The sequence below is a fragment of the Oxyura jamaicensis genome, chromosome 6 (genome assembly GCF_011077185.1).
Source record: "Oxyura jamaicensis isolate SHBP4307 breed ruddy duck chromosome 6, BPBGC_Ojam_1.0, whole genome shotgun sequence".
In the NCBI taxonomy this organism is placed as follows: Eukaryota; Metazoa; Chordata; class Aves; order Anseriformes; family Anatidae; genus Oxyura; species Oxyura jamaicensis.
In genome coordinates, this window is record NC_048898.1 from 11,698,880 (window position 1) to 11,722,928 (window position 24,049).

Sequence of the window (24,049 nt, forward strand, 5' to 3'; positions counted from 1 at the left end):
GACAGGGCAGGCCCCGCGATCTTGTTTAAAACTCCTGTGTTTCAGCCTTCTGTGGAAAAAAAGAGTTCCAAATAAATAAAAGTAAAATAAAAGGGAGGGCGGTGGTTTGTAAGGCTTGTTTACAGACGTGCGTGAGGGAAAATGCAAGCAGAGCGCCTGCTCGCCTCACGACACCGGCCGCGGCTGGGCGCCAAAGGCACGGACAAGTGCAACTTCTTAAGTCTTTATTTTTATTTTAGAAAGACCAACGTGCGGTACTTATGACGTGAAACATTTCCTAGGGAGCTTCAGCTGCTCCTGCGTGAAAAATAAGCTGGCCAGTTGCACCAAGCAGGCCTGACAAAAAGGCGATTTCCAGTGGAAAGTCTGTTTCACAGAAACACACACGGCTCCACCCTGGGCTTTCCCTTGCAGTGAGTCATCTCCTGAAGAGCCAGCCCCGTGACACAGAGGCGGCCAAACCGAAGCGCGGAAGTTGTGCTCAAGGCCAGGGGCTCAGCGCTTGGCCTAACATCTGAGCTAGAACCAGAAACCGGCTGCTGCAGGTGGGAGCTCTGCGGGGAGGCCTGAAAACAAGCAGCACGCCTGTCTCAGCGCTCTCACAACATACACTAACATTAAGCTCACCTACAGAGTTCTCATAACTCTTCTGAAAACAACCAATATCCATTCTCATTAAAGAAAACATGGTAAAAGACACTTAATTTCACCATCTGAAATTTGTTTTGCTATTCCAATATACTCTTTGCCCATAGGATAACTGAAAATCGGTCATAGCACAGAGTTTACAGAAAAATTTTAAAACCTTCCCAGGATCCCTTCACATTACTGAACCTTCACCTTCCTGGTATTACATAATAGACGCTCCTGCTTCTTAACCCGCCTCTGACAATGACCTAGTGACTCGTACTTCACAGTAGGGGCTAGAGCATGGTGCTTTTACTTACACCAGAAAACACTTGCAAAACAATCCTGGTAGTCTTAGTACCTAAAACACTGTTTTACCTGGCTCTATAAAACATGCCACCCAAACATGTTTTCCAGGAACGGTAGGAGAGAAAAGACAGTTTTGTTGTATACAATATACATTTCCTTCAGTAAAATTTTAGATATAGAAGATTTTTCACGTTGACCTTTTTTAGTACAAGCAGTACTAGCTAAACACTTAACACACTTTTTTTTTTTTTTTTTTTTTCCAACCCTACATGCATTCTTTAAAGATGAGTGAATTGCTCACATGGAAGCATTTAGAGAGACAAAACGAAATAATAAAAATGGAATAATAAATAATAAAAACGAAAAACAAAAAGACCTAGAATTTGCCAATTAAATTTCTTTTGCCAAGACACTCATCAAAATAACATTGCTCACTGAATCACAGGATTATACAACTTGTGCAGGGAATAAACTCTTCTTTGCGTCAGGGATTTTTATGAACAGGGTCTCAGAACCTCCTTTTCAACACTAGATTCCTTCACATGTATGCTTTATACACAGCTATTTCATTTAGAAAACTAAACTAGTCATGACGGATGTGTTCAAACTTCTTAAAGTATATGTCCTGGTTGCATGGGTGGAAGCTGCAGTCAAAACATTTCTGTAGCAAAGCATCTCTCCTAGGCTGTAAAGCTAGCTAAGGAAGGAAGGAAAGCAGATCAGAAGACAGGAGAAATCCACTCTTACCTGAGATTTTGTCACTGATCATCTTAAGCAGTAGTGGTGCGATAGCCCCGTTTCTCCAAGCTCTAAACTGAGATGGCAGACACAATTTTGTGCTCTTGTGCGTGGTCACCCACAAACTCTTTTCAATGGAGGGGCTGTGTTTCTCTCCTCCATACAGCTCCCAAATACCATCGTGGCCGATCACTGAAATAAAACAGCTGATGGAACTAAAGAAGAAAATGAATTTTCTTTTTCTTCATCAAAATTTTAGCTAGCAATGCAGAGGCTAAGGCTCTACCTCTGGGAAAAGAAAAGAAAAAAGAAAAGAAAAGAAAAGAAAAGAAAAAAAAGAAAAGAAAAGAAAAGAAAAGAAAAGAAAAGAAAAGAAAAGAAAAGAGAAGAAAAGAAAAGAAAAGAAAAGAAAAGAAAAGAAAAGAAAAGGGAAAGTAGTTCAACGCAGGTGAACATCTCAATTTAAGAGTGGCTTACTGTTGTTTAGCATAAACTATAAATTTATTCCTAGCAGATCTTAAGCCTGGTAAAGACATTGATCATTATTAGCCAAACCTAAGCATCAGCACATGTTTTGATGCAGTATAGTCCCACATTCATTAAGCAGACAGATGGAAAAATTAAGACCACAGAATAGCTCACATTCAAATAAGGCCAGGGACTATTGAGTTAAGTTTCTAACTTGTGCCAGCCAAAAGGGGCCACGTTAGCTTTACTGGGAGAGTTTTGTTAACCAGGGTAATTTTGACTGAAGCAGGTTAGGAGCAGCAGCTACTCCCATCAGATGAGGGATACAGGGACAGCTACAAAGGGCCAGTTCTTCTGGCAGAACTTTGGGGGGAAAAAAAAAAAAGGACGCAAAAATATTTCTACAACTTAAGTACTGTTATTTTCTCATGAACCTTTGAGCATAATACCTAGGCTAGAGAGGATATATAAGGATGCTTGTACTGCTGCAACCAGCCTGGTATTTATTCCAGACCTGGCTGTGCTCACTTTGAAGTCGATTGCAATGTTCCATGGATTTAACTAAGGTTCAGGTTTCAGCTCGCTTCTATGAAACACTCTATTTATCCTGTCTCTGTGGCTCTAAGTCCCACACCTTTGATGCTACTTTCATAAACAGAAAACTAGGCTAGCTATGGCAGCATATGAAATATTATTTCTGACAAGGAAACCATTGTATGGAAACCTCCCTAGCAGCTGTTTTCATACAGGGAGTGAGGCATTTGCTTAACATATTTCATTTCTGGTATTTTTTCCACAGGAATGATAACCTCTGAGTCCAGGCTATTTGGGAGCTTTGGGGGGAGCAAATCCCTCTTCCTGCAAAAGCTGTTATGGGCAGCAAATGTTGTTTGTTGTCACCAAAAGAAAAAGATACTATGGCATGGTAGCTTTGGCAGCATGTTATATCAGAAAAGAATTAATCAAGTTGCATAACACCACTGTTAAAGGAAACATTTTCTTTAAAGAAACAGATGTTTATAATTAAGTGACGCACATTAGAGCTATTGAAAACCATTTGTAAATGGTTAGGATGAGTTCTTTCATTGTCACTGAAATAAGAGGAATTGTTAAGAGAGCCATGTGAAGCTGATAGATTGAAGCCAAGACAAGTCTCTCAGTAGACCTCAGTGGGTTTTGGTTCAAGCAGTGAATTTGCACGAGTGTCTGTAAGAATATAGTTTTGTTAAAGTAGAGTACAGTTTTGAAGACTGGAGAACTTAAAACAGGAAGAGAGTTTCTGCCGAAATTGAGTCAGGAAGAAAGCAAAACCTGTATTTGCCTGCGCGTGTGCCATCACTACGCTGTCCCGTCAAAATCTCAGCTTACACATAGTTTTTCTCGTCACAAAATAAATAAATAAATAAAGTGAAAAGTGATCCAAAGGTAAGTAATATAGTGTAGTCTGCTTGGAAATGTAGTCAGCCCAAAACAGTAGCTTTCATCTCCACAGATGTCTTGATGGCATCTTAATTACAAAAAGGGTCCCCAAGGAAAAAGAAGCACTTGGAGAAAATTGTATTAATAATAGAAATGTTAGGTCTAAGGCATCACTATTAATTCAATGACAACTTCTCTGGCTGCTAGGGTTCTCCTCTGCTTCCCTCACATCTTCAAAGCAGAAGGGGATTCATGATACTCTGGGAGAGAGCAACACCCATGCCTCCAACTCTTGGAGGAACAGGTCTTTCAGTTCTTGGAGGAATAAAGCACATGATAGTCAAGGTCTTTGTGTAGAAGAGCAGAACTAGTGAGCCTTCACCCCTGCTTTGTTCAACAAAAATAATTAAAACCACTGACTTTCACACAGTCCTGGGCAAAAATCCAAGATAGTGAGAATCACAAGAAGAGACATACGGAATATAAGTTTCATGTGGGTCATGTATTTTCAATGCATGCATGAAGGAATTACATGGCGTAGATATAACAGTTTCAGAAATACCCAGCAGGATGTCCACGTGCAATGATAAGCATTGGTCATGCTGTTGATAGGTCCTTCATAAAGAAGTGGCTCATAGTTAGAAAAGAAAATAGAAAAAAATTAAAAAGAACCACACCACAGAGATAATCTGTTTGGGAATCTGTATGTTCCTTTTTCTATGGATATGTACAAGTATGTTGTCATAAGTCACGTAAGCAGGTATTTGGGGCATACAATTCTAATATGTCATCTACTTGTATTTTATGTAAAGATGAACATCAAGCTCCATCAACAAATTCCTGTAACTCCTTAGACCACTATTTTTTCTCTTAAATTCTATTTAGTACCTTGTAGGTGGTTGGCTCAAACAAGTGACAGTGTATTCTGAAAAGTGCCAATTTTTTAACCCCCAAATGTATAAAAATACAAAATTACATAAAATACAGAAAACATTTTTGAAAAAACAGTAGGTAGGTTTCTAAGTTATAGAGCTAGAAGTAGCTTGCACATTAAGTTATTGTTTCCCTTAGAGCTTATGAAAATAAAGAAATGTTAACAGGAGCTCTCCGAAAGGTCCACTTCTGTTCACCTTCAGCAGCATTACATTCCAAACTCCCACAGAGATTCACAGTATAGCTGCTGCCAAAAAGGGACAAGGTCACTCTCCCCTTTACACCTTCACTTCCAGACATGCTTTCTTTGATCCTTGATAGATCAGCTCAGCTGTATCATGAATTCTTAGCAGGAGGGTTTGTGACACTTTTCACCTCAAAAGCACATTAGGAAACTTTACTGGTAAAGTAAATACTATGTCATAGTTTGACTGACTACATCTCTAGAGCAGAATGCAACTGCAGCAATTTTCCCTAAGAGCTTACAAGAAGAAAAGTACACAAACATACAGTATAGCACGTACGCATATACATACCTCTTAAGACTAGTTTTGAATCATCTCAGAAAGAAACCTGAACCCAGCCTGGCAGTGGAAAACGCTCCAGCAAACAGTTCCTAATGTAGTCACAAAAGCCATGCTGCGCAGCTGATACAGGGAGGAAAACAAAAATATTTTCTGCAGTTAAAATTACAGGAGAGATACTGGCAAGAGGGATTTAATATCAAAACTACTATTTAGCCAGGACGGAGCCCCCAGACCCTCATATGCCCCTCAAACAGAGGTATGCCTTTACTCATATTAACAACTAGCATTGTATTAGGATTTCAAACCAAATGTATATGGACAATGATGCCACAACCTGGACAAGATAGTTGCAAACAGGGCCTAGTATTCTTGGTATCAGAGTAGGTGAGACTTCATATTAACTTGAGCGCTATCATACTGTTTTGTTACATTGTGACTCGGTACTGATTCAAATCCAGACATCTTCATGGGAGAATCCACAAAATCACAACAGTATTTCCTGCAAGCGTTGCACTTTCCTAATGCCTCTTCCAAACTTCAGCTCCAACCTCATACCTTTCCAAGTGGGTTTGTGCCATAACAGCACACTAACCAGGATGGAGTGATGGAAACAACAATAACTCAGTAGCTGGACAACCACACCCCTGATTCCATCCACACTTACCGTCTTCTTCCTTCCTTTTTCCACTTCCATTTTTCAGCATTGTATTTCCATCACTAAAATATTTTACTGGTGAAAAATTCAAGGATACAATACAAGAGAGTGTTTACACTAAAAGCAAGCAGAACCTACAACAATATTTCTGCAAGTTTTTTTTTTTAATTCTGCCTGTCAGGCAGCCTAGAAATTTAAGAGTACCAGCCAGTCCATGGTACAGTTCTGGGAGTGCTAGCCTGGAACTTGAGAGATCCAGGTTACCCCACAAGCTTCATGCATGAGCTTGATAAGGATCAGATCCCTGGAAGATAGGCATAGATCTCGCCTACATTAATTTTGCAAACTGAGACATTTTCCAACTCTTTAAGAAAGTTCTTTCACAGGTGCTCTGGGTTCACTTCTTTACAGTCCTGTTAGCTGATGCAGATTTTGGAAAGGCACACTCAAATGCTTTCACTTTTTTTTAGCCAATGAAAGGAACACATGGACCTGAACAAAATAAGAAGTATTTGTGTTCATTTTCCTTCCTCAGTTTTGTTCCTACTCCTGACGATTCCTTAAACTTCCCATTTTTGCATGTGGTTGCAAAATCATGCAGTTTGCAACTCTTTATGCAGCTGTCATCCTCCCTTTAACTGGCCCTTCAGATGGACAAAATCCCCACAACACATTATCACGTGATTTTATTCCTCTCTCCTGCTTGTTCCTTGAAAGTTCTTTGTACATGATAGCGTCTCTGGCTTGATGATGCTTCAGAGGTAGCATTATACCTAATATGTGTGTTACAGTCCTGAAAAAAAATTACTGCTTAAAATCAATTTCTTGTATTTCAATGAAATGAAATTAATTAAATGCTGAAGTGATTTATGTGATCCAGCTTCATTTTCCCAATACATTCGTGTTAGTAATTTTTAATGACTTTTCATTGTTCCCAGATTGGAATACAGCTGATATAGTCCATGGCTTAACATCATGTACGCTAAGGAATTCATCAACTTCACCATTTCGTAAACTGAACCAGAAATTGTAATGGACTGTACAGACTCCATGCTGTCAAAGGGGCATCTACCTTAGATCTGTACTGGTGTTTAGAACACAAGATTGTTGTGAAAACAATTTTCTCGCACATACTTTGAATTTTCCCTAAAACAATCGTGCCTTGAGCTTTGATCTCTGGGCCTGTCAATCTGACACTTTCTACTGTTACTAAATTAATTCACAGCAGGATAAAAACTAGCTTTACACTCTGGGCTGTGCATGTTATGGAGTGTTGAGTGTGCATTTATACGCAAACCATCACCTTTCACATGAAATAGAATGAGGTCTTGAAATAAGCAGTTTCATCAAGGAATAACAGATGGAAGTGCTTTAGTTTCCATTTCACATTAATATAAACATCATTAAACTCTTGAAGTGTTACAGTTGGATAACTGTGTTTTACTGCTCAGTGGACATAACCCAGCTTGTTTTGCTAGGCTGACACCTTGCAACCACACGCTCACAGAAGTCACTAGTTCAGCCATTTGCAGTTCAGACTTTCCTACAGCTTCCCTCAGACATAGCTGCTGGTTAACACCCCCATTACTGCTTCTTACGCAATTTGTTTACATCTGCATTGGGCTGCATCTTGTGAAAAACTGAACTCAGAACTCCAGTTAACATTTAATTCTGAGAAGCTCCAAATAGTTGTTGGGTAATGGGAGAAGGTGCTTATATGGCCCTGGCATGCACATCCCCCATCTGCACCTGCAGAGTTTAAGCTCCCAGTATGGAAAAATGAATACCTGCAAGTATTTTTAAGTACTTCTGAATGTTATTCAACTGGGAGACAGGGAAACCCATCTGAATGGGTTCTAGATCAGTTATTTATTCCCATCTGTCAACTGTGGCAGTTCACAATACCATTTTGAACTCTTCGTTTGATCATTATACATGACATTCCAGCCCCACAAAGTTTCTGGGTGGAACTTAATGTAATGTAAAAACAGATACCCACTTTTTTTTTTTTTTTTTTTTTTTTTTTTAATGGTCTCCAGGAAATGAAGAGTGAAGCAACCCAGCCAGCCTGTCACTCAGCAGTATCACATAGTTTTCAAGTCAGGTCAGTAGTTGAGTGGAGTTACTTCCTCCCCTTGGAAGTAAGAAAAGAAAGAAAAGTTATTTAGTAAATTCACAGGAAGTTGAGGATAATTACCCAACTGTAATACAATATTTCAACAGCACATTTCAAAACATTACCTTTGCATTTTCAATTAGAAGGTATTTTGTTGGCAGCAGAATTTCTGAGAAGTCAAACAAGAGTGAAGCCAGTTTTTCCAGCACTCCCTGTAGTCCATTATAGCCCATACGAGGCAAGGGATTTGTACTAAGCTGTCAGTGGTAAGCTCCAATGATTATAACAGCTATGTTTCCCTACAAACTGTATTAGACTCATGCTGTTTACTACTGATTTTTCAAATATTTTCAATAGCTAAGTGTTGCACTACCTTTCCTGTTATACAAGCACTACCAATTTCTTTGTTTGGGATTTGCCATACTAAAAATGTGGATTAAATTAAAGAAAAATAAAAACTTGCATTGCAAAAGCTACATGCACGAAAGTCATTACAAGTAATGACTGACAAAACACGAGCTATTGCAAGTACTTACACTTATGGCATGAAAGACTTGATGTTCGCTGTCTTTATAGATACCACACTCCGTATTTCCAGAGGTTCAGAAGAAAAAAAGTTAGCATCCCTAAACAAAAGCAAGTGTGTTGATGCTTCATGAAGTTGTGCAAGCAACATTTTGTCATCTTAACCAGCCCTGATTTTTGTACAGTTTGAGAAGCAAATTAGAAAACAAATATCTTAATTCTTATATTTCCTTGCCTCCTATCTTAGTCTTCCCTTCTCTTTTTACAGCAACGTGCCAACGATTACCTCCTCCTTACTTTTCCATCACTCTGCTTCCTCTAATAGGAAAAGAAGATGAGATTTAGATTTCTCACTCAAAGCTCTGGTTAGCCTTGATTCTTGCTTTGGCATCTTGCAGCACCTCCTGCCATGCCATTCATCCACAACCTTTCACCTTTACTCTGTTAATCACTATACCTGAACCCCCTCCCATATCTTCTGCTCTTCTCTCTTCACCTTTAAATCCTGTGTTAGGATATACCACATTGAGCTATCCTATTCCCTCATCTGTTCTCAAGACTAACAAAAGACAAAGTTCCAGCTCTCGTTGTGCAACTTGTCGCACGTCCTGATGATTGAATTCAGTGCATGGGTCTCCTGTGCACAGCAAGCTCTAGGGGAGCTGCTTCACCTCACTAATGGTAGGGGTCTGCACCTCATCAAACTACAACTCAGGCTGCAGCAACATCTTGCTGGGGTGAAACCGTTCTGTGGGACACAACTATCGGAACATAACAAACCACGTCTCACGTACAGAAATAGCATAATCTTCCCATGACTCAGCCCTGCCTCAGCCAGGAGCCTTTCCCACAACCAGGAAAAAACATGCCATTCAAGCCATCTTTAGTACAGATGATCTTTTACCTAAGATTGCTCAAAATATTCTGCTAAAAAAAGAAAGCACTGAAAGGTTGCCTTTCATAGGTGTCCCAACCTCCCAGCTGGGAACCTGGCCTCAGTCCTCAGAGAGCTGCATCCCTTGATATTTAACTCAGACTCAATACATATTTTTTAGAGAGCATTCTTTATAAAGAGTTCTTTGTAAAGAACAGCTTTGTGTTCTCAGTGCTGACAAGGCAGTACTGTATAAAGGGAAAAAGGGAAATTCTGATCTAAAGTTAGAGGTTTTTCTAACGAGCATCCCCTACTTAGATACTAGATTGAATCAGTACACACTTCTTTCCTTTTCTTCAAACTGCAGAGAGTGAGAGTCGTCTGGTGGCGAGGGAGCAGCACAGAAAGGCAACATCATGCCTGTCTCTGCTCTGCCCCGTGCCCTTCCACTGGGGCTCTGCGTGGGGAGCCCAGGGAACATGTGCAGGACACAGGTTCAGATGGGACGGGGACTGATCCTTGACAAAGAGTTCAGCTCTCATACCTTCTCTCTCCAGCTCAGTCAGTCTTACTTACAATACTTACAGTTGGCCTCAAATTCTTTTTATTATTATGCCCCTGGCCCATGCTTTAAACCTTACAAACCTCCTTTGGTTTGCAAATAAGCAAACAAAAAAAATAGTAGCTGATTTGTAAAATAATAATAATAATAAAAAAGAATCAGCCAGTAGAATTTATAATCTGAGATAACAATAGAGTGCAGAGGACAAAGAAAGGAAAGATCGGTGATAACAGTTAAGACTAAGACCCTCAGTATATTGAAGTACATGACATGGTGAGTCAGAGCCCTCTTCTGGAAACAGGGAAACACATTTTGTTGTATCTTTAAATAGTTGTACTACTTCACCTCCCCAAATATTTAACACCTACAAATATGAGCCACTGACATTCCATCTTTCTTCAATTTTAATGTAAGCCTAGAGCAAGGAATGAAGAAAAAAAAGTTAGAGAAAGTATTGTATGTGACACTCACATACTATGGAGGTGTCTAAATTTAGAATTCAGTTGCAGTTGAAAATAAAACAGCCACAATCTGCATTAATCAAATTTCTGAGATTTCACAAAATTCAAGTATTCCATATATATGTGAATATGCACGTAATTCTTATTTTACAGTTACACTTGGATTTGCCAATAGAGGGAGTCCTTTTACTGTCTACCAAAACTCTGTAAAAGTGAATATTCACAGAGATTTCCAATAATGACTGTGCCCCTGCTGTGCAACTATCATTGCACTAATAGCAAGAATGAAAAAGGTTGGCAAAATAAAGTCACCTCAGGGTATTTAGCAGATCAAAACATGGGGTAATATCAGCCATCCAATCACTAGAAGTGCACTGGAGAATTCAAGTGGCCATTTGTGTCATTACAGCAATTTTATCTATGGGCACAGCTATAAAAAAAAATCTATGAGAATAATTACTTTTAAACACATCCAGAAGAATTATGCCAGAAACTATAGAGGAACTATATAGTTCTCCTCTGTTGGCAGATCTACGTTTAACTGCAGAACTGGTTTGAGTTCTTCCCTGATGTAGTTAGTATTTGTCACACAGCACTTACGTGGTTAACTCCTTCCAAGGTTCAAAATAAATCAGCTTTCTTCTACGTGGTCATTTCATTAAAACATTATGTAACTTTAGTCACGACAGAACTAGCTTGTACACAACAAGATCTTGCTGCCTTCACTTGCCCTTTCATCACAACGTGAACCAAACTGTCTTTTGACTTATGAAAATGTTAATTTAGTATTTTGGAGCCACTGTTTGGACTGCTTTTATCTCTGCTGCTGACCCCCTAATGTGAAGTTGCCAACTCCCTTCTGACTCAACAGAAGGAATTCAACAGCAGAGCTGATGATGATATGAATCATGCTACAGATCAGGTTGGACTCATCAGCTTAGTGCATTGAAGGAAATAATAATAATAAAGCAGTTCTACTTATTACACCAAAACTACCCTTTTACAACTATCATATATGCCAGGTCTAGCAAAGTTCTGTGGAAACATTAAGTAACCAAACCAAGAACTAAGGAACAGTCGTGTTCACTTGCATATATGGATGACGACTTACTAGTAGTATCATAGTACAGAGGGACAAAATATGAGGTTACAGCCACATCTGTGTAACTGGAAATTGCCATTTCCATGGCAGTTAAGACTTAGTTGCTCATGAAGCAACTCATCATCCTCCACTTTTTTCAATCTGGCATATTTTTGTTGTTTTTGTTTTTAATAGAAAAACCATCATTAACTGCATCAGTCCCTTCCCCTTCCTTTCACTGGGACCTGGATTTACACTGAGATTCTAATCCCAACAAATTCTCTTCTGAGATCAGCTCAAAGCAGGCAGCCAGTTCCAAGGGAACTCAGAAGTGAAACAAAACCTGAAGATAATTGTTTATGGGGGCTAAAAATGGGATTTTGTCTTCTTCACTTTCGAATGTGTAAACTTCATCATTTTCTACTCCTTGTTAGCACTGCAAACAGATCAGCTTTGCAAGTTTTGGAACTCTGGTCATTTTGAATAAACATTCCAGCCTTTTAAATGTTTACAGACTAAACTGCAGAGCTAAATGTTTATGTTGCACTGAATAACTTCAGCATTGTATTTAACTGAAAGGCTCCTGAAGTAATATTGTTTCTATCAGTAGGTGAAGACACACACTACTGCAACAAGCAGAATTTTAGACGAAGAGATTAATACCAGTCTGTCCGTGAATATTTAGCACATGTCTACACAGTAGGCTTCATAGTTTACAAGCTTCTAAAAGTTTAAGTGGTTTCTAACTCTGAATGTATTCCTAGGTCTTTTCAAAAGAAATCATTATAACAAGTAGCTTATATGAAAACTGGAACATTGCTTTCTGAGTTTCAAGTGTTATATTCCTCCCTTAATTTGTTTTAATGAGAAATAAAACCTTGGCCTCTTATCTTAAAACCTCAGATAATGCTAGTACCAGCATGTACTGAGGATAGTGGCCTCAGATAATGCTAGTACCAGCATCTGGATCTTACTTCTACACCCATGCAAGCCAAGAGTGAAGTTTTGCTTATTTTTAAGAATGTCTTATACTTATTCTGACATGCACGGTTACATATGGTTGATTGCCTTCAGTGGAAATCTGGTCTTGTTCAGAAGAAGTAATTTCTGGAACAAAACATCTGTTCTTGACCAAATCTCTACTCAATTTTATTTAAGGACCTCCTTGTACCTTCTCAGGTTAATTTGAATCATGTCTCTCTCTCCTTAACATTTTTCTCACTCTTTGTGGACAGAATCAATACCTAATAGTGTGTAAATCTGAAAGTATGTCAGTCACTGCAAAATATTTCTTGGCTTGCAAAATGAAAACAACCTGGGGCACAGTATTTCTTCTAAGAAGAGCACCACCACGAGGACAGTTCTGTGGTGGCACTGGCATGAAGGACACATTTGTTGTTGCTCTGCTTCTCATGTTAAAACTTTCCACATTAAAGCAATACAATGCAGGCAAAGATATTTCTTAACTTCTGTGGTTAACTTGTGTGTTTGCATTTCACTGTGAGGTTCAGATGGATGTGTTTTCCACAAGGTCAGGAGAGTTTTCCCTGGATCAGCTCCTCCAGGGTTCATACCATTACACATTTCCTGTTTTGCACATGACAACACAGTAAGCTTTTCAAAGACACAAACTGTATGCATAAGCCTTCTGAGCTGATTTAGTACTGTACTATTGCAACAGTCAGACAGTATAAAACTGGAGGAAAGCCCTCTTGATTGAAGCCTTTGTCATCTTCCTATTGAGTCATTCTGGGCCCACCACTGAAATGAGATGAATTCAGAGTGACCACCTCAGGATTTAGACTGGATTTTCAACTCCCTAGATGAAAATGATCAGATTTTGCCTTTTGGACCTCAGGCTTCCGATAGCTATGTCTTTGGAAGAGGAACTATGTCACAGTTGACAGAGGAGGACTGGGTAATAGTCTGAAGGCTGTATTATGCTTGAAAGCTTCCTGGTAACATCCCTGATCTGAGCCCCAGGGAGGCGGCAAACTTCTCTTTGAAGAGGGCCTGGTCTGCAGATGGGAGCCTCCATTCCCTTGAGGAGGGAGTCATTTGTGAATACAACTAGCCATGATTTCTTCATGACACAAGTCTTGATGGTACATGTGCTACGAGTCCTTGGTTGATCTGACTTTGGAGGGAGGACTTGCACAGATGTTTCTTCTTCTGTCTCTTCACATTCCTCATCTGCCACTTCCAGAGCCTCGTACCTATTCAGTAGTGGAAGCTGAGCAGGCAGACAGGGACTTCTCTTGTGGCTCTGTGTAGTAAATTGCTTCCACTCCTCGGTGTCCCTCAAGTTGCTGCCTTTATCCAGATGTAGACCAGATGCTGGGCCTGCCTCAGCAGCGGCCATGCCAGGTTAGCATGTGCATACCTGAGAAGACAGAGCACAGCTCTATTCATCTATCACCTGTTCAGACTCTCAGATGCTTCTTGGCCTCCCCACCTCTTCCTGAAGCTTGGCCACGAGGCAGAGCAGTTCATCCACCTGGGCACACTTCACAGAGCTGCGCTTGCTCTCGCCCTCCATCTCAGGTAGCAGCACCAGGCACACCCCACAGCCTGAGAGGCAGGCGGTAGCATGGACTGCCCAGAGCTCCGGCACCATGTCTGCAGCTCATTGCCACACACCTGACAGAATACTGTTCAATGCATTGCCGTGGGCTAGGGGGGCCACCAGGGCTGTAGCCCACATGTGCTGGTGAGCAGAGCAGGCGGGCAGTGCAGGCCGCGTGCTGACAGAGGAACAGGTGTCTGCCATTTTGTGCCAACAGCATTCTCCCTGGGCTCCATGCGGCTTCCCGCTGTTTGAGCTGGCCACGCACTCCGCCAGGGTGATCATCTGTGTCAGAGGAGCTCCACTAGCAATTTGCAAGTTTCGTAACAACACATCACCAAAGACTCAGTAGAGATGCACCATTTTAAATGCACCAGTTCCTGAAACAACTTTTAAAAACCGGCATCACTACTACTTTTCCACAAACTGCTTCAACTATGCTCAGTGTGGCAGGCCTCACCCCACACAAAGCCTGGATCATTCAGAAACGTCATCCATCCTTTACCTCTTTACAGGGTACATTCCTGCAAGCAGGTACCTCATCCCACTATATCCCTGTTCAGGATCCCTTAGCTCATAATGACTACACCACCACTACTACAGAAACAACAACGCTCCCATCACTGACACCAGTCCTAAATTATACTCTCAGAAATTATGTGAGCAACACATTGGTTACCACAAGACTGAAAATGCAAAATCCTACCTCTTCATAAAACAAAACCAAAACAAAAAAATACACAACATACTTTAGAGTAGGGGGTATCCTTCAACAAGTTAGTTCCTAGGAAGAGTTTTCAAAGTAGCAGTTAAAATCAAAAGGAAAATTGGCCAGAGTTCATACCTAATTATTAAGGGGGAAAAACAAACCAAACCAAAAACTAATCTAGCTCAAAGGAAAAAATCTGTTTTGCCCTTGTCTCACTTGAAATTATTCTGATAGCCTATTTAGCATTACCTCTAGCCAGATTTTATACAGAGCTGTTAAAAAGCAGTATCACAGCAAGGAGGAAATTGGCTTTATTTCTCTAGTTAGCTATGCATTTTTCTTTGTTTCATGAATTCTGTAGATCAATTTTCTGGAAGTTCAGAGTTATTTAGACCTTGAATGTGTCCAGTGATTTACCATAAATTCGTTTCTCTGCTATACTGCAGATAAAGCTGTGTTTTTGAAGGAATTAACATCTTCAGAAGTCTTCTCCAAGGATCTTTTTAAAGTGAGGGCAACACCAAAAGCATAGAAATAATGAAGAGAAGTACAAAGGAAACAACCAGGGAGAAGAACAGTTTTGTGTCTTCATTATCTGTTTAAGAGGAGATGCAATTTAAACATCCATCTGAAAGGCCTTAAACATCCATCTTTGAAACCAGTGCAGAGGAGAACGGTAGACTTTTAACCTGTCTTTTATCAGCCAAGTGACACTGAAATTACACTTGACACTGAAGACTTGGTATAACTCTCACTTCCTCTAAGCTGAAACCACTGTTCAAACTGTGACGCTTGGTCCCTCATACACATTTTTGTTGCTCTCTGATTGGGCAGCAACTTTGTCAGTTTTAGAAATCTACAAAGAAACTGTCAAGTTTGTCCAAGTATGGGACACATTTTTGAAATACAGCTATTCTCTGGACATGAAGCTGAATTACCAAACAGGACTTGACTAACTTACAGAATCCCCAAACTGGGATCATAATGCATACTAATGGAACTTTCTCAACTGAGGAATCCTGTGCAGTACGTGTGGCAGAACAGCAGGAGGGGATGAAGGCAGTTGTCCATTTCTGGAGCTGCAACCAAGCTGGCTGGCAGCACACTGGGAATCCCAGCTGTTTAAATGTTGGGGCAAAGACTGCTCTCTCCTCTCTCAGCTCTACTGTGTTATTCTTGCCTCAGAGGAAGATCTGCGCTGGAAGTGTCTGAGTCCTGTGCTCCTGCGATGGGGAGAGGAGGACACAGGCAAAGCAGAGCAGCAAGCAGTGCATCGTTCTGCAGAACAATGCTCTCCAAACTCGACATTTAGGAATTAAACTCAAAGTGAAAATTTAAGCAAGCACATAGAAATGCCATCCTTTCTTTCTGGCATTTCCAAGGATGCTGGCAAATAAAGTATGTCATCAGATCACCAGACCATACCCAGCTTCAAAGATAAGACTCTTTCAGTTCACACACAATGAAAAACAGCTGCAGGGAGCAACCTGACGTCTGCTTGAATCCCTCAATGAGCTCTGCACAGGCAGATCCATGAACAGGGCTCCACATGGGTGCAGGGGCTCTTTGCATGGAATTCAGTACAGGACGGGAGTCGAATGCTCTGTCCTGACAGCTGTTTGGTGGCGTGCGAGACCCTAGCTGGTGAGCTTACATCAATCCTCAACAGGCACGTGCTCACCTCTTAAAATAGTACATTCTAGCAACAGATTGTAAAAAGACCCACAGATATAGATGCTATAAAACATAATTACCATCTCAGCCCACACCATGGCCTGCCCTAGCCTATGATGCATAGCAGAAGAAGGTTTTACTCCCCAGGACTCTTGACAGCTCAGCATGGTGACTTTCCATCCCTGCAGAACGTAACAGAAATATCAGTGGAGGGATTTTTATCTATTTTTCTATCATGAAATGTTTTCACAAGAGTGACATCATAGATGCTAGAAATGGAAAAAAAAAATCAGATTCATTTAATTATATTCCATGCCCAAACAAGACCGATCCCAACTGTACATTTGCCAAGCTAATCATGCATCTGAAAATGTGTTTCCACCGCCTCCATATTTGAAGCTTAATGCAGTTCACCCTCAGCAGAATGTAACAGATCCACTTTCCTGGCTACAACCTGTTCATTTCTATGACTGTTTGTTTACTCCCTTCACTCACTGACATTTGTGTACCCCAAGTATTTGCAGGCATCTACCCTGAACTCTTTGCACTTTAGTCATTGCTTAGCCCAAACAGATTTCCCCACCCTGAGTTTGAAAAAAACCAACAAACCTAATTCCCTGTTCTTGGCTCTACTAGTGTATTCTCTGATGTGCTGATTGAGTATTTAATCTTTCCTCTGTGTATATTTTCTGGTCTGTCCATATCATCCAAATGTAGTAATTGCGTTCTGAATATTAATTCAACGACCAGTACTTTCAATTCATGTTTGTCAAATCATGAGTTCGTCTATGTAAAACAGATTAATAAACAGAATAAACATTTGTTCAGTGTTATCTCCCACTATACCTGGCATTTGTAATCTATTGTTTCTAATTCTGAGTTCAACTTGAAACTTATTACATTCTAAACTTTTAACATTTGTTTGAAGCTTATCAATTGAAACTCTACACTCCTAGTACCAGAAGTTTAGGAGCCATTTACTTACCACTTGTATCAAATGAGTCTCACTTCTAAATGTATGATCAAGACCAGAATAGTTGGAGAACTTCATTTAATGCCTCCCCTTCTCCCCCCATGATCTGTTGGGAGGAAAGTAAAACGAAAAAAAAAAAGAGACTTTGGTAGTGCAGTCAGATTACTAGATTCAAGTTATTAATAGGAACAACTTAGCTTCTTTATTGATCTTGTGCATAAGAAGGAAAATGATATATATTTTTAAAACAGTCTAGTATTCATATTAGATACTGGCATCAAATAGATAGCAATAGATTAACATGGAGAAATCACAAAATTCAAGCTGAAGTTCCACTGTGTTACATGGGTAAGAGGGGACTTGCTTCACAATACCCTGCAAAATTACTCCTAATGTTTTTGAAGAAAGTTTATATTCCAAGTCCACTTGGGTTTCTAGTCAGGAAAGGCCCAGGGAAGCAGGAGAGATCTCCTCTCAAGATAACCCTTTAACAGCTCACTTGGAAACTGGATATGCAGAGGGATAGGAATAGAGCAGTAGAAAATGCATGCTTAGAACAAGAGAAAACAGCAGCTGCTATTATAGATGTGAAACATTTCTGCTTATAAAACAGCTTGAAAGCTGCAAAGCAGTAATAACTACTTGTAACTTAAATTAAAAAAAAAAAAAAAAAAAAAAGATACCTCTAATTCAGTACCTAATTCCATGTGTGTAATTCTAACCATTACCGTATAAAAGAGTGCAATGAAACAAGGACAAGCCGGACAAGGTCATAGGACATTTGGGTGAGATTTTAAGCATGATTCTAACTCCACTCCCAAAGTCAAATGAGCTTTTACTAACCCTGTCCTTAATAAATTACCATTTACATTGATGCAGGTACTGATCTTATTAGTAGTTACATACAAAAGGCACTTTATGTGTCTCATAATTCCACAAGCGTTGGGGTTTCCATTCACCAGGTCATCTAATAAATGCAGTTAAAGACTGCAGCACAGCACTCCTGACAGACAAAACATCTCAACGGTCCTGAGTGTAATTGCAATAAATCAATAATTAATTGCTGAACATAGTATGTAACGGAAGGTTGAACTGAAACGTCTTTCACCTCTGCTACAGTTTGATAGCAGGAAGACTCCTTGGATCCTACCAAGCAGCCAGATTTACATAGGCTGCTGGTTGAAAAGGAAACATTGTGCACATTATATGAGGCTTCTGTGAGAGGCAACAAAAGTTGTCCTTTCTGCGAAATGTACACAGAATGAGAATATCTCCTGCTGGACAGCCTGGACAAAGAACTGAAACTGCCAAGAGATGAGGAAAGCTGCCAAAGGAGAGGGAAGAAAATTGGGCATCAAAGAAGTGCTAACATTTAGTCAACAAAGTCTTCGGGGTAGGGAACAGCAAACTTACAAATATGTACAGTTGCCGTACACAGCACTGTCTGAAACAGGAAAGAGCCAGAGATTTTAGCTAGGGAGTATGGTAAAAGAATTTGAACAGGAAACAGAGATCACATGACTGTCTTTTGAAATGTGTCATTTTTAGAGAGGACCCAGCTAGGTAATAAAACAAACAGTTACAATCCCATAACCCCTTTTAATACTACAATTTTTTTTTTTTTTTAAGAAAAGGTAACATACGAACTAAAGTTAGGATGCTGCACAGTCTGACCTGCCCATAGCCTTATGCGTTACCACCTGTAAATAGCAGGAAATGCAGTCTCCAACTGCACTTGGTAAAGCAACATGCACATATGTCAGACTTCAGATGCTTTCATGTAACATTTTGCTGCCAGCCACCAATATCTGTGTTTTGTTTTATTCAATTATTTTCTAGACCAAAATAAAATTTTGCTCAATTGTTGCATGGGAACTAGAAGACTAAGCTATTAAAAAAGTTGCGCAGCCACCCAGTTGTTAAGACCACGACTTCAAAAAGGAAAATAATAATAATAATAAAATTCTCCACATCCAAGGCAGGTATTGAAACTCAGAAAACCAACACCAGCATATTCCAGAAAATATAGCCAATGATATGGTACTGGTAAATCAAGAGAACAGTTAAATCCTATCCTCAAATAAACTGACATGTTTCTTCGTTCCTAGCAAGCACTTTCATATGCACTTTTATATGAGTTTGGGAAGGAATTTCAAAGAATTCTCTCTCTTTTTTTTTTTTTTTTTGTTTTGTTTTGTTTTTTTCCTACTCTCACGTAGTGAGGGCAGACATTAACAAGAAGTTACACCTGACTGTGGAAACTGAGCCGGTGCATTACTGCCACAGAGAGATTAGATACTACTAAAATTAAGAACATGGAGCCACATGTCATGCTTTGCAGCATAGTTAGTTCTCACATTACAATCTTAAGCATATGTTTCTTCAGTAGCTTGCAATTCAGTGTAGTTGAACAATGTATGTGTCTATGCATTTGTGTATGTATATGCATGCCATATTTCAAATAAATGTGGCAATTATTGTATATACTTTCTACTGGAGTTTTTGTAGCGGCACATTAGGAATAGTATTGGTTGGATTGTGCATATAAGTAAGAAAGAGTAAAATGCCATCCATTTATTTGCATGATAAGTGAAAGCAATCCTGTGTAAGGGTCTCTTGATTGCCATTAACTGTACAAAAGATTATAAAAAACATACAGTAGCTGGCACTGAACTCTACGTGGCAGTAACGTACCAGCTCAATCTGCACAGCCAAGACTTAAAATGGTAGGGAATTATATGATACAGGTGTTAACCGGAAGGTATTAGGACTGGGCCCTATGAACAATGAGAAAAAGAAATGAAGAAACCCTGAAACAAAAACTAAAGAATTTATGACTTACTACACTTTGGGGAAAGCATCTTCTCCTCTCCCTCTTCTGCATGACTGGCAAAAATTGCCCTTCATCTTTCTCACAATGTGTTCATGCTTGGTGCAGTCTTAAAGACCTGCTTATATTTTGAGGTCATCCTCTTGGGCTTGGTAGGATCTTTTGAAACAGAGCTCTGCAATTTTCCATCCTTAGACATCCGATAGCCACGCTAAAAATAGCCCCACGGCAGTTCCTCTGATTAAGATACACCTACTGGCATATGTCATGCTGATCATAGTTCAGAATCCTCTTGGACTCTCAAACCACTGCTGATGCCCTAAAGGCTGTAACAGATTGAGTGTACTCTTCAAACTATCATTAATAAATTATGCTCACAATAATCCACGTTAGAACTATATTTATGCACATCAAGTGTGCAGAAATACACATACATACAACTTAATGCATTCTCTTGCCATGTGGAGTAGGGGATACAAATCAGCGAGGAGAGGACATGAAGAACATCTTAGCATTATTTGCACAGCTGTGCTGTCATTTTTTCCCTTTGCATTACATCTTCCAGTATTCCTGCCCCAACCAGTTAAATACTCAACCAAATCAACAAATTACCTCAAGTAATTTGTTAAGAGCCAGTAGTTAGAAGCGCTAGCCAAAATCCTGGTTCTATGACTATCCAGCCACACACTTGGAAGAAATTTGAATGAGTGTCCCCCTAGGGCCCTCTACAAAAAACATCTCACCAGAAGGGCTGCTAGGATGTCCACCAGTCATCTGGTGGTGCCTCCGGACAGACTTCCTATAGCAGTCTGCAGCAGAAATGTTTCTGGGCACGCTTTGATTTACATTTTTCTTCATATACATCAAGTGGTTGCATTCTGTGTATAAGCAGAATCAAAAACTATCAAAAAGAATAAAAAGTAAGGCCACTTTTAATACACAGGATTATTAACCACTGGAACTGACTACAAAAGAAATGGTTGATACCCTACCTCTGTTGTGCTCTTTTGGATCAAGAAGACATTTTTAGCCAAAGATATTAGAATTCTTAGGAAAATTCAGTAGCTTGAATACTAGACTTAGTTGGAATAAACATTTTAGAGTTAGATCTTCCTCACAGCATTTGAGGTGAAGGTTTTGACACACTTCTACGCAAAACCCCATTATCCACTGAGGCATCCAAAGGTTGCTACTCTGCAACAGTGGAAGGGAAGAAATATGAGTGCACAGAAATGAACAGTTGAACACAGCGCTAAAACACAAGCCCAAGGGAACTGTACCATGTTCCAGCCACGTCTGAAGGGCTGAACGGTCAACTAATTACTTAAGTCTTTTTGTAGACAACTGACAGAGTCATATAACAAGGACTTTTTGTTCTATTCCTTCCCAAGAAAAATATTGAGTACATTGAAAGGTACGCACATCAATAAAACTTGCTGGAAGGCACTCACAGAAACTACAACATCAAATCTTTGATCATCAGATCTGTTGTGCCTGAACAAACCAGATACTACTGCTGACACAGGGCAATATGTATCTGAGCTTGGAAATAGCTGGGCTTCCATCATGAAATCTCCTTACACACCTAAAAGTTTTCCTCCATGCAATTTAATAGCCAAATGAGAGGCAACAAAGAGGTGCATAGGTGAAGGCAACCCCTCAAAGCATACATTTGTCTGCCAAAAGGCAAACACTATTTTCTGGGCACAAAACATAGCATTCCCTATTTCTTTTGGTAGTCATATTTTTCCACTTGGTGATTTGTGACCTTGATTCTGCTATTTGTTTCAGAAACATCAGCCAGGGCAGACGCAGATCCATATTCTGTTCCTTTGACTGTTTAAAATGGGACCAAGAACTGATCAGTTGCCACGGGCTTTTCATTTGTTTTACTTGTCTGCAAGGAGCACATTTTATTCGTTCACTACCGACTGTGGATTTTCAAACACTGTGAAAATACTTCAACTAAATTTGTCAAGCTGAAGAATTAATCTGCTTGAAAACTTCAGCAAGCAGCTCATTTTTCCCCTCCTGCTCCTCTGCATTACAACCAACATATTACCCCCTTTTCATATCACATTTTTTCCATAATCATGATCCTGCTAGGAAATACTGCTGCATGTACTGCAGATGACACTCCCCAGTAAAGCCGGCTCTTTTTCACTGTAAGGGTTTGCTGCACTGTTGTCTGGTGCCACCTCCAAATTCTTCTCTTCTCTACTTGTTGTTTCTTTACAGCAGCTACTGTGCAAACCACATGGCATAGCTAGAGATCACTGACAACAGCTCTGAGCAGAAGCAGAGTGCCACAAAGCTGCCCTATTTCCCAATCCTGTCCAATCAGACCAATACTGATGTACCCAGTGACACACAACAGCATTTTGCATACGACTGCTATGCATGGTAGATATGAAATTAATTTCAAAAAGGGATGTTCTCAGTGGAAGATTTTATGCTTAGCCTTCCCAATCACCTAAACTTATTTGAACTCCTGTGCTCAGCCTCAGCGTAGGGAGGAAAGTTATAACTGTGAAGACACTTGATAACCTTCTCTTCATCAAAAGCAGAGTGCAAGAGAACAAAACAGCTGCAGTTCAAGAAGGAGAATGGTGACCTCAGAGATCTCATCAACACATGATCCGATCATTTTCTACACACAATGATCATTTCTGGTCGTAGAAACCCACCTATAGGACTACAGCAATGGACAAAATAGATGGATCTACACAGATACAAGGGATCCAGCAGATGATCCAGCTGGGCCTTGTGCTGTGTTTGGCAAACACAGAACAAAAGACAGTCCCATGTAACTTGGTCAGACAGTCCAACTAGAGAAAGGGGACAACAAAAGTGAGAAGCCAAAGAAGGAAAGGGGCTTTCCTAAGACCATGGAGTAGGTCTGAGCTGAATGAGTAACAGGCACACAGCTCTTCCCAGCCCTAACTGCAAGATGTGCTGTGGCATACCAGTAACTGTTCTTCAAGATCACAACTTCACTGTGTATTGATTCATTTATAAGCTGAAAACAGACACACAGTTCAGAAGTGTAGCAAGAAATCAATGAATCGCTGTTGACTTCTTTCCAGTGTGCATTTTCCTTTGAGATGCCTCAACACAGTACTTATGGGAGCTCTCTAAGCAACAGTGCCACCCTTCTTAATCCAAGCAATAACATACTTTTTAAAGTTTAATTTCTAAGAAGATATTTCAGCAGCTGAAATGTTTAAAATTTCTAGGTTTATCATCAAGCTCTTTTGGGGGAAAACAAGAATATCGGCAAGTGCAGCAATTAAAACAAATTCCCAGAAGAAGGAAAGAGATTTGGGCATTGAATAGAAAGTGGAAAAATAGCCAAAACAAGAGTTCTGAAAACTCAGACTTCTAGAGAGTGCTCCTACAAGATCTTACATTTCTCACATTTTCTTTACAGGCAGTAATAAATCTAGATATAACTACCTTCTGAGACAGATAAAGACACCCTGCAGACTTGTTACCAAATGTAAAGGAGATAACATTCCCAAATCTTGACTTTTGCTGAAAAGCTAACAAAATTAGGTCTAGTGTTGATAGGAAATTCTTTCCAAACAGCAAGCTTTACTAACACACAGTGCTTTAAACATCCTGCAGAGCACCAATTAGATACATATATATTTTTTCCCATTATTATTATTATTGTTAATGCAGCAGTATAAGAACAGTAACAATCATGCATCAGTACATGGCACTGACTCCACAGTTCAATTCTCTACATCATAACTACTGATCTATACTCACCCTGGTTTTGATTTTGCTTGCAAAAAGAAATTACTTGTATTTCTCCAGCAAAGTAAAATGTAAGCAAGAAATCTCTGCTAATTTAGAGAAAAGGACACATCAGAGCTATAGGTAATTACAAGAGGATTACACTGCATTAACAAATATTTAACAGTGTGCTTAAGAGATTTCTAGAAATAGATGCAGTATTTTTGGCCAAACTATTAAAATACACGTTTTCATAGTCGA

The 24,049-nt window shown here is 39.8% G+C and overlaps 2 long non-coding RNA genes across 3 annotated transcripts in view; both read right to left on the reverse strand.

Annotated features, from left to right (window-relative positions):
- Positions 1-4: 4 nt before the first annotated feature.
- LOC118169393 overlaps positions 5-24,049 on the reverse strand; it is a 52,196-nt gene continuing 28,151 nt past the window's right edge. Inside the window, exons 3-6 of the long non-coding RNA XR_004752062.1 lie at positions 23,822-23,898; positions 5,031-5,141; positions 1,684-1,866; positions 5-49 (exon numbers count right to left, since the gene is read on the reverse strand). This is a non-coding gene — a long non-coding RNA (uncharacterized LOC118169393). The remainder of the gene's footprint in view (positions 50-1,683; positions 1,867-5,030; positions 5,142-23,821; positions 23,899-24,049) is intronic.
- Positions 12,262-17,269, reverse strand: LOC118169395. 2 transcript variants are annotated; one of them, XR_004752064.1, is made up of 4 exons: positions 17,230-17,269; positions 16,854-17,030; positions 16,325-16,426; positions 12,262-12,882 (listed from the first exon to the last, which is right to left on the reverse strand). It is a non-coding gene; the product is annotated as an uncharacterized LOC118169395 (long non-coding RNA). The 2 variants fall into 2 exon arrangements; XR_004752065.1 differs by lacking the exon at positions 16,854-17,030 and having other exon boundaries at positions 17,230-17,260.